The sequence below is a fragment of the Mixophyes fleayi genome, chromosome 12, assembly GCF_038048845.1.
Source record: "Mixophyes fleayi isolate aMixFle1 chromosome 12, aMixFle1.hap1, whole genome shotgun sequence".
Classification (NCBI taxonomy): domain Eukaryota; kingdom Metazoa; phylum Chordata; class Amphibia; order Anura; family Limnodynastidae; genus Mixophyes; species Mixophyes fleayi.
The window spans coordinates 28,462,873-28,478,304 of NC_134413.1; the positions used below are offsets into that span (position 1 = coordinate 28,462,873).

Genomic DNA, 15,432 nt, shown 5'->3' on the forward strand with positions numbered 1-15,432 from the left:
GTAGTAGTAGATCATAGGCTGAAACAGGGAAGTACAGACTCAAGTTAGCGATTATTGTGGTGCAGCGAGGCAAGGCAGACAAAACCCCTACAGTTAAGCCGGATGTAGTACGATGAAGCAGTATAGCAGGCACACAGAAGAATGAGGAGAATACACCAGACAGGAACACATGGTGAGCCAGACACTAGGTAGAAAACCTGTTGCTCTGACACCGGCACAGAGGGGAATTCAAATTCTCCGCCCACAGTCACATGACTGCAGGAAGATGTGTAGCCCGCCCAGATGTAGAGAACGGGCGCCAGTGATTTTGGAGCAGGAATGGGGAGCAGGTAAGTTTCTAACACCCCTGGAATTACATGGTCTGAAATGTCCCCAAGTGTTACCGAACAAAGACTAAATACCCAGGGCATTACTTTCCTGGTCAAGTGTTTTGATGCAGTTCTAAAACTGCCCAGGGGCATAGTACTTTCAAGATTTTATAGATTGAGATTTGCATATCAAGTTATATATACGCACAAGTCAACCATGTGGTAGAGTTTTTTTAAGTTCTGCAGTTCTCAATTATATATTTCTGTATAGAATGGTATTACACAGTATACAATATTCTAATGATATGTATTATGGCATTAGGCATGCAACAGGTCAGGCTTTTCATGGGTTAACATAAAGGACTATGCTTACTAGTAGTGAAATCCCATCATCATCATCATCAATACAAATCATACATAAAAAACATAACAAGTTTATATGACGTTGATGAAGGAAGTGCAGACATGAGACCATGATTTTTTTTGACACTTCTTGCTGTAGTGCTCACATATTGCCTGTTAGAATATACAATTGTTTCTCCTATTCGATTTTTAAGGGTCCCAACTGAGCTCCAAGAGCCGGGTTGCAAGTAAAAACAGCTCGACGAGCATCTGGGAAATTGGTGCTGGGGAGAACACTGGTGCTAGCTTCCTGGCTCTGTGCAGTTGGTGATTACAGGCACAGAGAAGGCCCTGCTTCTGTCATTTTGCTATTGTCTTGCCCTTTTAAACTTTTCACAGCACTATTTATTGCATCCTTTATATATTCCTTAGGAATTACACATTCACAATTATGTGAAGTTATGCTCTGTCTTTGAAAATGTACTTCAACGCTATGGAGAATTTCAGTTAGCCGCAAAGTGTCTCCAGAACGTCTGTGAGACACTTCGCGGCAGAGATTTGATATAAATTGCCTCCCCCCTAAGTTAGAAATTAGCGCTAGTCTGTGCCATTTTAAGGTGTGTTTGAAGAGTGTGACTACATTTTCCTGTTTATCTGTGTGTACCCTCTTTATTATACAGTCAGATGATTGGAATGCTCGGAGCAGGAGAGGAGAGGCTGATCTTGTGGGAGGCAATGATCTTTCCATGTGTGAGATTGTTAGTGAAGACAGGGCTCTGTGATAGGGTCAGTATCTTGATGTGAGGGGAGAATGGAGGCAAGCTTGAATCTACAGCTTGAGAGATACAGTGGAAGAGTAGAGTCCCCAGTAGAACTGATGTTACGCCTGTGTCGCACTGATGTAAGAAGATTGCTGTTTAAATTGCATATGTGTATGAGAAGAAGTTCATACTTGCAGCATGTTCTTATTGATTTCATTCAAGAAACACTCACTTTAAATGCCTATATTATAATCCTGCACTTGAAATGGTTCTTTGACACACCAAGATAAAAATGAAAACTTAGCGCAACAATATCGAAGTTAGCCATAAGTAATAATTGATGTTCACAAAATTAAACTAGACTTTTAACAACGAAAGAGTAAAGATCTGAAATGCTACGTTAGATGGACAGGCACCTGAATGTATAAGTAAATTTATAATCCACCAAAAATCACCCTGGCACAAATTTTGTATCCTTTTCAAAAAAAAAAAATGAACACTTTGTGCAATTTATATTATTACTACTACCTTTAAAATGTTCTCAAATGCTATAAAATAATATGATTTTTACTGCATTAAAAGCATACATTAGTATATAAAATGTGTAACTCCTTTATATATTCAAGCTATAGGGAAATACAGGGGACAGCTATGGGTACGAAATTTACACCTAGCTTAGCCATCTTTTTTTTTTTTTTTGTGAAGTGAGAGGAATTTTCGATTTGGGTAAACAGCCCATATGCTGTGAACCTAATAAAAAAAGGCACAGTTATATACAGACTGTTATTATCATATGGAAAGGTGAACATTTACTTTTAAAAGGAATTCATCGTCTTTTTATATTCAAACAAATTAACTCTGGAATTTACGACTGAAATAAGTGACGCAAAAGTTGTATTTTTGGATCTAGAGATTTTTGTGGAAAATAACAAGATTTGCAATACAACGGATATATACCAGCAGCAAGCAACCACTATCAGAAATTGCTGGATAATGTTCAGAGCGGACAGTTTAAAAGGGTTCGGTGGAACTGTTCTGACTTCTCTTCATACATGGAGAAAGGAAACACTCTTGTTAATAAATTTCAAGACAGAGAATACAATGTAATAAAGTATAAGATTCATTTGAATATATTGCAAAATTAGATATAAATGAGTTGTTAACACATAAGTAAAAAGATAAGGGAATGAGTGGAAAAGTAAAAAGATAAGGGAATGAGTTGTAAAGTGTAACTTTTTTACTCAATATAACTTCAGCCCTTTTTAGAGAGACTTTGAGGAATCCCTGGCACGTACTTTTAAAAGATAAAGAAAACCATCACACAATCCAAAAATTTTATATAAAAGGGGTCCTAGTCTCAAACAAAAATTTAGTTAGTAGCTCTATTCCAGAGATTGGCCTCTGACACCCCAGGCAATGAATGTTGTGTGTTCTTGATGATAAGATACATTCCATGGCTTGGTAATGTATAATGTGTGGGCTCAGATGTTTTTTCATGTCTTTTAGACAACAGTAGTACCATCATGGCCTGTTTAACGGTTTTAAAGATGTTGTGTGAAGCAGGAGCACTGTGTGATAACATTGGTGGGGTATTCCTGTGAGAAACAACGAATCCAATATCTGCTGGTGTTCCTACATATCGGGGGGGGGCCTGGCTCGATTTAGTATGAGTGCCCAGGGGGCATTCTTGTACTCTGATATTATTTATTATGTAATTCCTTAACTAGTACATACTATTTATGCTGTATTTGCATATAGCATTTTGTAGTGTTTTTTTTTGTTTTTCTAAATCATCCTCATCAACATTTATTTATATAGCGCCAGCAAATTCCGTAGCGCTTTAAAATTTGGAACAAACATTAATAAAACAATACTGGGTAATACATACAGGCAGACAGGTAAGAGGGCCCTGCTCGCAAGCTTACAATCTATGGGACAATGGAAGTTTGATACACAAGGGCATGTGCTACATCATATTGCACATTGGTTCAGCTAGAGTGCAATTGTAAAAAGTATTAAGAGGGCTGTATGACCAGTCACATAGCAATGTTGGTCAGAGGGTTGTTGTCTTGTGTTAGCTTTGTATAGGGTGGTAATAGGGTAACCTAGGGAGATTAAGATGGTGGTTGAGGAATATCATAAACTTGTCTGAAGAGGTGGATTTTCAGAGAACACTTGAAGGTTTGAAGACTAGAGGAAAGTCTTATTGTGCAAAGGAGGGAATTCCACATAGTGGTTGCAACCTGAAAATGTCTTGTAATCGGGAATGGGAGGATGTGCTGAGAGTGGAAAAGAAACGCAGATTTTGTGCAGAACGGAGGTGTCGAGTTGGGAGATATTTTGAGAGAATTGAGGAAATGTATGTCTGTGCAATTTTGTTCACGGCCTTGTATGTTAGTAGAAGAATTTTATATTGGATTAGTTGGAAAACAGGCAATCAATGTAGAGACTGACAGAGTGGCTCAGCAGAGGAAGAACGGCAAGGAAAGTCAATCTAACTGCTGCGTGCAAAATAGATTGTAGGGGTTCGAGTCTGGTTTTGGGAAGACCAGTAAGGAGGGAATTGCAATTGTCGATGCGGGAGACGGAGTGCATGAATTTAAGTTTTTTTGCAGTGTCTTGTGTGAGGTATGTGCATATTCTGGAAATGTTTTTTAGATGTATGTAACATGATTTAGATATACAGTCGATATGGGTAACAAAGGATAGTTCCGAGTCGAGGATTACACCTAAACAACAAACTTTCAGGGTGGGATTAATGGTCATATTATCAACAGAAATAGAAATGTCAGGCAGGAAGCTTCTGTTGTTGGGTGGGAATATTATTAATTCTGTTTTTGAAAGATTGAGTTTGAGTTGGTGAGAGGACATCCAAGATGAAATGGCAGAGAGACGGTCAGTAACGCGAGACAACACAGATGGTGTAAGATCAGGAGAGAATAGATAGATTTGTGTATCATCCGCATAGAGATAATGCTGAAATCCAAAGGAGCTTTATTAGTTTTCCAAAAGAAGTGGTAAAGACAGAGGACCTAGGACTGAGCCTTGTGGTACTCCAACTGATAAATGAAGAGGAGCAGAAGTGGTTGCAGAGAAATTAACACTGAAAGAGTGGTTACATAGGTAGGATGAGAACCAGGATAGGACAGTGCCTTCAAGACCTATGGATTGTAGCATTTGTATGAGGAGAGAGTGGTCAACAGTGTCAAATGCAGCAGAGAGATCCAGGAGAATTAGAAGAGAGTAATGACCTTTTAGTTTTTGCTGTGATCAAATCATTGACAACCTTGGCCAGCGCAGTCTCTGTGGAGTGTTGAGAGCGAGAGCCTGACTGAAGCGAATGCAGTAGGTTGTTTACTGTAAGGGAGTGTGTGAGGCGAGTGTAGGCAATTCTCTCAAGAAACCTGGCGGGACATGGGAGCTGAGAAATCTTGCTGTAATTTTAGAGCGAGTTTGGGCTGGAAAGATACCAGTAGAGAGAGAGAGATTACAGATTTTAGTTAGAGGTGGATTGAGCACAGGAGACAGGGACCTACCAATTTGTGAGGGTATGGGTTCAAGAGGACAGGAGGTAGAGTAGGAAGATAAGAAGATAGTAGAAACTTCCTTTTCATTTGTGGGATCAAATGAAGAGTGTCAAAGAATGCTACAAAGGAATTGAGCAGATTGCTTGTTGAGGGAGATAAGTCAAGTCTGATCTGATCAATTTTGTCCTTGAAATAGGAAGCAAGATCCTGGGCACTGATTGTAGTTGGAGGGTTTAGGGTGGGAGGGTTTAGAAGACCTTTAAATGAAGAGAGGTGGAAAACTGTTGAAAATTAATAGAGTTAATATTGCTACAAGTATGAGGAGGCTTGGAAGAGTTTGACAGCGGGTAGTGTAAGGAACTGGGGGTGAGCAAGTAGCTAATAAGGCGTTTATCCGAGAGGGGGAAAGGACTGTTAAGGAAACCAGAAACTGACATTCGTCTAGAGAAAACAAGATCAAGCCAGTAGCAATCCTGATGAGTAGCGGATTAAATCCACGGGGAGAGGTCAAGTGAGGAGGTTAGAGAGAGTAGTTTGGAAGCAGCATTGGAACGTAGATTAGCAATAGGGATGTTGCAATCACCCATGATGATGGTGGGGATGTCAGAAGATAAGAAGTGAGGGAGCCGTGCAGAGATGTGTTCAAGAAATTGTTGGTGTGGTCCAGGGGGGTGATAGATGACAGCAACACACATAGAGAAGGGTTAAAAATCCTAACAGTATGAACTTCAAAAGATGTGAACGTGAGTGATGAGACATTTGGTAGAACTGTGAATGTGCACTGTGGTGAGAGAAGTAGTCCAGGTCTGGGAGTATGGGTGAAATGAAGACCCCCATGTAAAAGGACTGCAGGTGAGGCAGTGTCTGATTGTGTAAGCCAGGTTTCTGTTATTGCCAAAAAGTTGAGGTTGTTTGAGAGGATGAGGACGAGTATTGAGGCAGGTTTGTTAGAAACAGAACGTGCATTCCAAACGGCACGTTTAAAGGACCTTGGATGAGATGGGATACAAGTGATGCATTTGAGGTTTGCTGGATTTCGGTAGCGTTCAGATATGTGTGTGGGAGAAGTGAGAGGGATATATCACCAGTTAATAGAAGCAGGGAGGAAGAAAGATAGGGAAGATGTTTATAAGATGTATCCACTTAGTGTCTGACAACAGGGTGAAGCTGTTATAATGATTGAATTTAAATAGGAAAAAAGTTCATGAGTGTTCACTAGAGGTGAGACGGGTGGGGGATGATATAGTCATAAAGATAATGCAATGTTGCAATGTCCTGTGCAATCAGAGAAGTAGTGCAGTGTGAGGCTGCAGTAGATGTAGTTTATTCCTGGATGTCTGGATAGTATGGAGTATTGATGTGGGGCACCATGTGGGGGAGTGGGTGGAAGTGTTTAATGGAGAGTAATAAGGCACAGGTGATTTAGTTGCGGAGTTCTTGCAGAGTCATTAGATGGGAGAGTGGTTCAAACTCTGTTTAATTTCTTCATACTTGTGATGGCAGATAAAACTTTGAGTAGAATTTAAAGTACAATGATCAGATAAAGGACCGAAACGGCTGTAGCATGGGTAGGGAGTGGCTGAGCAAGTAGTGCAGGCTTCATGTGGTGTGATGCTTGTAGCTAGGGAGAGATGGAAACATCAGGAGGTAAATGTTTTCCGGCGGGTTTGAAAAACCAACCAGATTCTAGCTATCATTTATTTAGTACATTCTACAAAATGACAGCTACAATCTGATTGGTTGTTATAGGCAACATCTCCACTTTTTAAACCCCTTGGAAAACTCTCAGCTTAAAACATTTACCCCCAGGAGCAGAATATGGAGTTTCAGGTGAATACTGGCTGTTGTCCTTGTGTAGCTTAGGTAATGGGCAGAATGTTCTTCTCCTGTTGCCTCCCGTTTAACTCCAGTATAATTCCAAATTATGCTATTTAAATCTTAATACACTTGTAACTATATATTTAGAGCTATACACACTAGCTAAGCAGCCATCACTGGCTTGCAGCCATTCTACAATGATTATATATGGTTAACACACACGTGATCAGTGTTCTTCAATCAGACCCTCAATAAACTCCCCAAACAATCATTAGCAATAAAAGTTTAAAAAACAAACACTGAAAGAACAGTATACCATTAGAAATAAAAAAGCACTTTCTTAATACAGCTCTTACACTGGTGCAAATAAGGTAGAAGTAATTACCATTAGAAATAAAAATGAGAGCCTTTTGGTTATAGCAAGTACGTGTCGTGGTGTTGTGGATAGGGGACATATCACATACTGGGATACATGAGAATGCTTGTTGTTTTTTTTCCTATGTCAGAGGGAGTTTGAGGCCACTAAAGGAGCAAAGGGTTCACATGGAGATTATTTGATGAGGAGTGAATATGTTTCAGTGGGTGGATTTTAAATGGATTTTGCTGCAGAAGAGACCACAATGAACAGTTATTGCATGCAGTGCTTACTGTGTTACTGTGCATCGGCTAATCACAAAATTGGATATTTAGCATGAATTTTTTTAGTGCTGAATATACACTTTTGGAAGACAGCAACTAAGTATATCCATAAAAACCTGACTTGGGGCATTCGATTCCAAAGCAAACTTAGTTCCTCCAAGAAAGGTACAGAATGAAAGAATAGGCAGTGGGCCTGGAAGACCCCTTTGCTGTTGATAGAGTCAGAGTCAATGGTTTTTCATCAAACGTAGTTATAAGACTGTAAAATGATTTGAAGGAAAATTGTTGCCAGAGGATCTTTTGTTCTCTGTATCTGAAAACTCGTTTATCTCTGTAATGTTCAGTACTTTTATATTTTTTTTAATAACATCATTGGTTTTGCATTTTATTGACTGTCTAATATTTTTTGCATTAAGTGTCACATGATAGATTGCTGTATTCATATGCACAATTAGTCCAGTGTATTCGGGCTATGCTCTGTGCCTACGGCAATATAATATCCTATATGTTGCTGTATAATGCGTTTTGTCATTATTTGAGCTAGTCTACCCTGCCTATAACAGATCAAGTGTGTGGAGTTAACATATTCTCTAGAAACTGATACCAAGTCAGATAATGCAGCAGAAAGCTGGAGCGTTTAATAAATCAGTGGCTTTGTTTTATTTCTCTAGGGCCTAGTAATGGGGATTCACGCAGACGTTTGAGATGCTAAGCAAAAGCAGCGCATATCAAAGTGAACATCCAGAAACATGATGTTATAGCAGGTAAGCTAATTTTATTCAGGTCAGGGACAAGAAACAGCAGTAGGCGGACTGCTGATAGTTAAAAAATATAAACAGTAACAGAAACAATACGGTTACAAATATAATAATCTAGCGCTGCCACATCTATCCTTGCACAAGCATTTGCAAAGATACCATTTTTGCAGTTAGAATTTTGTGCTTGCCCCTGAAGAGAAGGTGGTAGGTCATTATCTCTAAGGAGATTTACACCCTCTTTAGATTGTCTGGGTTATATTGGAGGTACTCTCAGCACTTAAAACACTACCTTTGTGATACTTTATTCTCTCCTAGTCATCTGGCAGCTAAATAGAATGCTATTTTATAAGGTAATGCATAGCCAGGACTTCCAAGGATTGCAAACATGAATCAAATAATTATTTTGGTTGGAATGTGGTTGTTTCCCATCTAATTTGTAGACTCCGACAATAATGAACATTTTCTAGAACTAAGCTACAGTCCAGCGACTGTAAAATGTAAACTGATTTATTAGGGTGTAACATCTGGGAATGTTATAGGGATATCCAAGTAAAATAAACGAGCCGTCTCGGTGTCAATGCCTTTGCAGCCTGAGATTACAGGAAATATTCATGTTTTCCATAGTAAAACTTTATTTTAAGATGGTGGTTGGGCCTCCGTGTATTTGCAGAACCCATCTTTGTTACAGAGCTGGTTCCAAGTACTAGAACACTTCCTGTCTGCTTCACATATACTTTATTTTAACAAAATGACCGATAAGAAGAGCTCTCTGTGGCATACACTGAAGCTGCTGTCAGTGCAGTTTATATATTAAACCTAGAGGATAAAATTGAGGGGGGTGGGGCACAATAAATATTGCAGCGTCCTTTGGGCAAGAGATACGAATACATAATTTATTGAATAAATAGTGCCTGCTGCCACCTAAACACATATGTCCTGTATGTCTCATTATTAATCAGGCATCGTCTGCTCTCTGTTTACATAAATATATCTGCATTATTATCATCATCGCCATTTATTTATATAGCGCCGTACAGAGAACTCGCATCAGTCCGTGCCCCATTGGAGCTTACAGTCTAAATTTATTTAACCTACTAGTATGTTGGGGTTTTTTTGGAGTGTGGGAGGAAACCCACGCAAATAGGGGGAAAACATACAAACTGCTCACAGATAAGGCCATGGTCAGGAATCAAACTCATGACCCCAGCGCTGTGAGGCAGAAGTGCTAATATTATGAACATTTATTTGTATAGCTACAACACATTCTATAGTGCTTTACAATTAAGATCGGAGTAGCAGTAGAAGAAGTTTTTTACATGGAAAATTAGTCTATCTGCTGCATTCAGGGTAGAAAGTTTGATTAGGGGAAGACTAATAAGGAGAGAATTGAAATAAACCGTTTGGGAGAGGATGAGTGTATGAATGAATGTTTTTGCAGTGTCTTGTGTGTGACATGTGCGTATTCTGGACATGTTTCAATGTTAACAGGATTTGGGCATAGATTGGTTATGGAGAACAAAGGGCAGTTTTGAGTCATGTATGACACCTAGACAGCAAGCTTGAAATGTTGGATATATATTCATGTGTATACATGTGAAGTTTTAGTCGCACTTGTCACCTCATTCATAGGTCCTCTTTGGTTTTGTACAGGTTGCTAAAAGCCACAAACAGGGGACAAATAAATAGCCTAGTCTGTATGCTCACTTCATACTGAACTCTGCCTCTTCTCCACCAGCACATGGCTCCACGCCAGCACTTCTCACTGCTGTAGAGTGCCAATGGGGAGCAGCTCGGGCGATTTGAATGCTAAAAAGCCTGTTTAACAATCTGATTGGACTTCCCGCTGAGCTTGCCGGGGAAAGGTATGGTTGTAAGGTGGCATGGTAGGAGAAGTTGGGGCTTGGAAATATATAATTATTTTTGCCACCGGCTATTCCAAACCCTGTGTTACAGCAAAGAGGTCATTTCATAGAGGTGAAAAGTCATCTTCTCTGTAAGGGAACACTCAAAAATGCAAGTGTTGTGTAAAATCCTCCCTCCTCCAGCTAGTGGTGTTGTGAAAGCCTCACAGTTATTCAGTTACTGACCCACCTACCATGTGTCACAATATTCCTCAGGCAACTTCACCTGGAGAATTTTGAAAATGAGCAAGGAATGCATTAGCTGTCATCACACTGCCAACTGGATGGCCTATAACCCACATGTTTTCTGTTTGTGGGGAGCAGAGGAATTTTACAAGAAACTTGAGTGGAGTCATCTATTAATGCAGAAATGTTTTCCTCAGAGTTTTGCCTTGTAGTAAGACACATGATTGCCTTAACATTATATGAACAAATTTGTCTTTTTGTTCTGTAGAGAAGAATTGTAAATGCCAGTTTCCTGCCATTCTGAATATGTTTGCACCTTGACACCCAATCCAAAGGCTTCATTTCTACAACACTTGTTTGGTATACGTCACATGTGATGTCATAGATGACCACAAGATATAGCGGGTTCTTCCTTTGGGCTGTTGTCATATGTTGTGCGGCTCTTAAAGGTTTCAGCAATGTCCCAGACAAATTATTATTATTATTCACAGCATCACTGACAGTGCTTCAAATATACATATATAGTTGCCCAATAAATTCTTGTGTGAATTACATTACTCTTTGTTCCAGTCTGGTAAAAACATAGTATTCTGGGAAAAAAACAAATGTATGTATAAGATTTACATTTGTCATGGTACTATGAGTTTCTGCATATTATAATGGCTTGGACACTGACTGGACAGAACATCGACTGATTTATTTTTAATTCTATTTTGTCTCTTTTGTGACATTGTTAAATCATGTGCATAGGGACAATTAATTTTCTAGCTTCTATAGATTTGATTTTATTGTGTATAATATTGAAATTTGTAATATCAAATAAATATAAGTAAATATTTGTCATAGGCAAGTATAGCAAAGTTATTTTTTTATATATTTTTATATTTTTATGGCTTTTTTAATGTAGGGATTACTTTAATTGCGTTGGATGTAGTTAATTGTTTGGACATTACTTGTTTGGTTCATGTTTGCATTTAAAATGTGTATATACATTTATTGGACAGAGCTTCCATATTCAGGTTGAATGTTCTTGTCCCCTATACACACGTCCATTTTGTGAACTATTATTCAGTTTATCATAGTTTTTAGTGAATCTCTAGATTCTTATTCGTATTGGGTTAATGCAAAAATGTCCACCACCTCAGTAGACATTGGTATACTTTATAGTACACCACATGCGAAGCAAATCCATGAAAAAATATTTAAATCTATTGTTCAGTAGTTTCATTGTGTTTATTCTTTGAAATGTGCAACCGGTAATGTTTTTTTTTTTCTCTCTCCAAAACTGTTATATTCCTGCTGGTTATTTTAATAATATGATTTGTGATTCGTTGCTGCAGAAAAGTGTTTTTGGGAGTTATTTCTGTTGCTTTCATGCTTAGCATTAACGCATACATGCAGTATATTTGAGTAGCTACTGTACACGGTTGTCTTTCTGTCTATGGATCGTTGTGACTTTCCATGGATACAGTCTGCAATGAAAGTGGGTATGGATCATGAACTTCTGTTGGTTTTGGCAATGTAAAGCCTCTGTCTCATGCTGCTGTCCTTAATAAAACATTTGTCTCTTCAGCAAGTCACTCCTGTGTTCGGCATTCTCATTTCCCACAGGCCCCATATAATAATATTGAACTTTCCATATTCATTCCATATTCATTTCCCTTGCATGTCAAAATGAAGTTGTTTAAACACATTTTTGAGGTGGTTTATTGCTCTTTAATAGCTGTTTTACAGTTGTCCTGAGACGTCCTCAATTGAATGGAGGCGTTATTTGCTGTGAGAGGGCAATATAATATAGCGTTGTGCCTGTATCCGATATTAGTGAGCATTGTTTAGCTTGAGTACACTACAGTAGTGTTTTAAATATTTATTGCACTCGTCTCGGCCTCAATGCGCTTTTAGGTTTTCTTTCTACATCCACAATAGGGCATTATTAGTTATCATAGATAGAGGACTTCTGACATCAGCTTGTATCTGTTTCCAGTAAATACAATGACACTTGTCTTTTTGCTCAGTATAAATGCGTCTCAATGTTGGCATCTTTTGCTTTCTTCCTAAAATGCACCACGCTTTTAGATGTATAAGAATGGATCCATCGTTTAGTATGCAAACCTAGATGATTATTTTTTTTATTATTATTTATTTATTTGTTTTTAATTGTGTGAAATGTACCCTATAATGGAATCTGCAATTAGTCAGTGGCTTGTTGTTTTAGTGTTGTTTATTACCTAGTGCTTTAAATAATACTTTAATTGCAAATATTCATTGTAGTATTTTGCCACCTAGATTAATTAACTCCCAAGGCAAGACATGTTAATGCTTTTCCTTACCAATTAGGATAGCTCCCCACTTGCATCACCATGCTGAGGGTCTGTAATCCTACACTGTCCTGCAAAGAAGCAGTCTTTTGTCTTGCTTGGACCCTTACATAACATCCCCATACAGATAGCTCATCCTCTAGTCTACACCTTCCTGTTTAACTCTGTTCACTACCAGTGTGGCTTGTAGGGACTTTAACTACAGTCGATTTATTAATTGCTCAGGCGGCTCTCGCACATCTCCCATGTAGGTTAGCTCTAAGGCCCCTGAAATATATCATGTTGCCCACAGTGCTTTCTAGGCTCTGCATTTTTAAGTAAGGGATATTTCCATTCTAATTCTACAAGACTGGAGACATTGCTCTCTCTTGGTCGGATTTCTATCATGCTAACAATAGTTTTGTTTTCTAACAAAAGCAGGTATTTGTGTTCCTCTCTATTTGTTTGCAGAGGTAGTGTGCTGGGGGATGGCACTATAAACTTTCTGGGTGCATGCAAAACCAGTGTATGTGTATAAGTTCATCTTCTGGTTCCAGTATTGGAGGTTTGTGGGATTAGGGGAACAAACAATTATGTTCCAGCATTGAGAGAGGTCCATTCTACTTTTTTGATCCACACAGGGAGGGTTAAAAAATTCCATTTAGCTTAACATTAAATTTTAGCTGTGTTGATTCAATGAAAAGTAAAACAAAAACACTCAGTAATGTTACTGCAAATGTAACCCCACTGGTTAGGAAATGGGGGTTATCTTCTGGACCCCATAAGAGCGGCTGATGTTTTTTGTTTATTTAAACCTTTCATGCTGTGTTTTGAAAAGGAGGACCTATAGGGGGGAGTAGTTCAGCAACCACTAAAGGGAGAAAAGTTGACACACTCAGAAGCAAGTGTAACAAATGTCAGCATTTGTGGTAATATTTTTAAATGGCTGACTGTTGACAAGACAAAGCTTCTTGGTATGTGAGACTTTTTCTCACAAAATGTTAAAAACATTGGTTCCCATGGATGTAAGACAGCACAGTTCATAGTTCTGTTATAAAAAACCAAGATGCACAAGAATAGATGATTTTTGTGTGAAGACACTCAAGTTAGGTGGTGATCTTTTCCTCGGGGAACAAACGCTGAATGCTAATCATAGGAAACTCCTTTATTTAGTGACCTAGAAAACAAAATATGACTCAGACATTCCTCCACTGCATGGAGTGCCTTTGCCTATGTCAATTATTCTGCAAATCCTACCCAAAATAAGCATGGAACTGTTCTCCCTGATCTGTACCATTGTTTGCAAGCAGCGGTTAGTTATTTCTCTCCACTCTATAAGAGTCATAGCCAACCTGTGGTCCCGAATATTGTTCTGTAGATCTAATGTGCTCTACTACAAGGTGCTGTGGATACTCTCAGCATTAAACGTCATCTGTGGATTACACAGTTGTACTCTTCTAGAAGATAATAAATTGTGTGTGTGTATATGTGTATATATATATATATATATATATATATATATATATATATATGTATGTATGTGTGTATGTATGTATATATGTATGTATGTGTGTATGTATGTATGTGTGTATGTATGTATATATGTATGTATGTGTGTATGTGTATATGTATGTATGTATGTGTGTATGTATGTATATATGTATGTATGTGTGTATGTGTATATGTATGTGTGTATGTGTATATGTATATGTATGTGTGTATGTGTATATGTATGTGTGTATGTGTGTATGTATATATGTATGTGTGTATGTATATGTGTGTGTGTGTGTGTGTGTGTGTTTATAAACACTTTTAACAATTAACAAATTAAATTAACAAATTAAAAACATTTTAGTATACCAAATTTAAGCCCTTTCTGAATTTTTTTCCCACACACACTAAGAATTTAGTAGGTCAGTGTATAACTCCGCCCAGCAGGTGGCGCTGCAGCTTGGTTTTATTTTTTCCACACACACAGACAGACTAACACACGCCACTAAGCATTCATATTATAGATATATATACACACACACACACACACACGTATGTATGTGTGTGTATATATGTATATATATATATATATATATATATATATATATATATATATATATATATATATATAATGTGTATGTGTATATATATATATATATATATGTATGTATGTGTGTGTGTATATATATATATATATATATGTATGTATGTGTGTGTGTATATATATATATATATATATATATATATATATATATATATATATATATATATATATATATATATATATATATATATTCTGATACGGGTGGCACTCAAGGCTTTAAGACAGAAAATAGTGTTCAAAATCCATTTTAATCCAGAAATATATTACCTGTGCACTTTTTTTCAAATAACTCACTATTTCCTCTAACATATTAAACTAACAGTATTTGGTCTTCACGATATTTTCACCTTTGTTTCTGTTTCCAAACTTTAAAACTGTACATCCTTTTACATCAGCAAATAAAATAAATGGCATTCACAATAATATTGACATCGTAGGCTTAATATTTGGTAGCACAGGCTTTGGACAAATAACTGCAATCAACTGCTTTCTATAGCCATCCATGATCCTTTTGCTTCTCTGCTGTCAGTTTGGTCCATTCTTCTTGTGTACACTGCTCCAGTTCTCCCAGATGTGAAGGTTCCTTCTCCCAACTGCTGTTTTCAGATCTCTCCATAGGTGTTCTATAGTGTTTCCATCTGGACCTATTGCTGGGCACTTCAGAACAGTCCAGCGTCTTGTATTTAACCATTCCTGGATGTTCTTTGAAGTGTGTTTGGAGTTGTCCTGCTGGGAGACCCCTGACCTTAAGCTGCGTACACACTACGCGGTTTTCGTCCAATAATCGGCTCAATCAGCCG

The 15,432-nt window shown here is 37.9% G+C and overlaps 1 protein-coding gene across 7 annotated transcripts in view; it reads left to right on the plus strand.

Annotated features, from left to right (window-relative positions):
• Positions 1-15,432, plus strand: part of SIPA1L1 (signal induced proliferation associated 1 like 1) — a 163,032-nt gene that overhangs the window by 47,067 nt on the left and 100,533 nt on the right. For 5 of the 7 annotated variants that reach the window (XM_075192210.1, XM_075192214.1, XM_075192213.1 and 2 more), the window contains exon 2: positions 8,067-8,159. The exons of 1 other annotated variant lie outside the window; for it this stretch is intronic. The gene's annotated coding sequence lies outside the window, so the exon portion shown is untranslated. Of the gene's footprint in view, positions 1-8,066; positions 8,160-9,891; positions 10,016-15,432 lie in introns of those variants that run through there. One more of the 7 variants, XM_075192212.1, reaches the window with a different exon arrangement.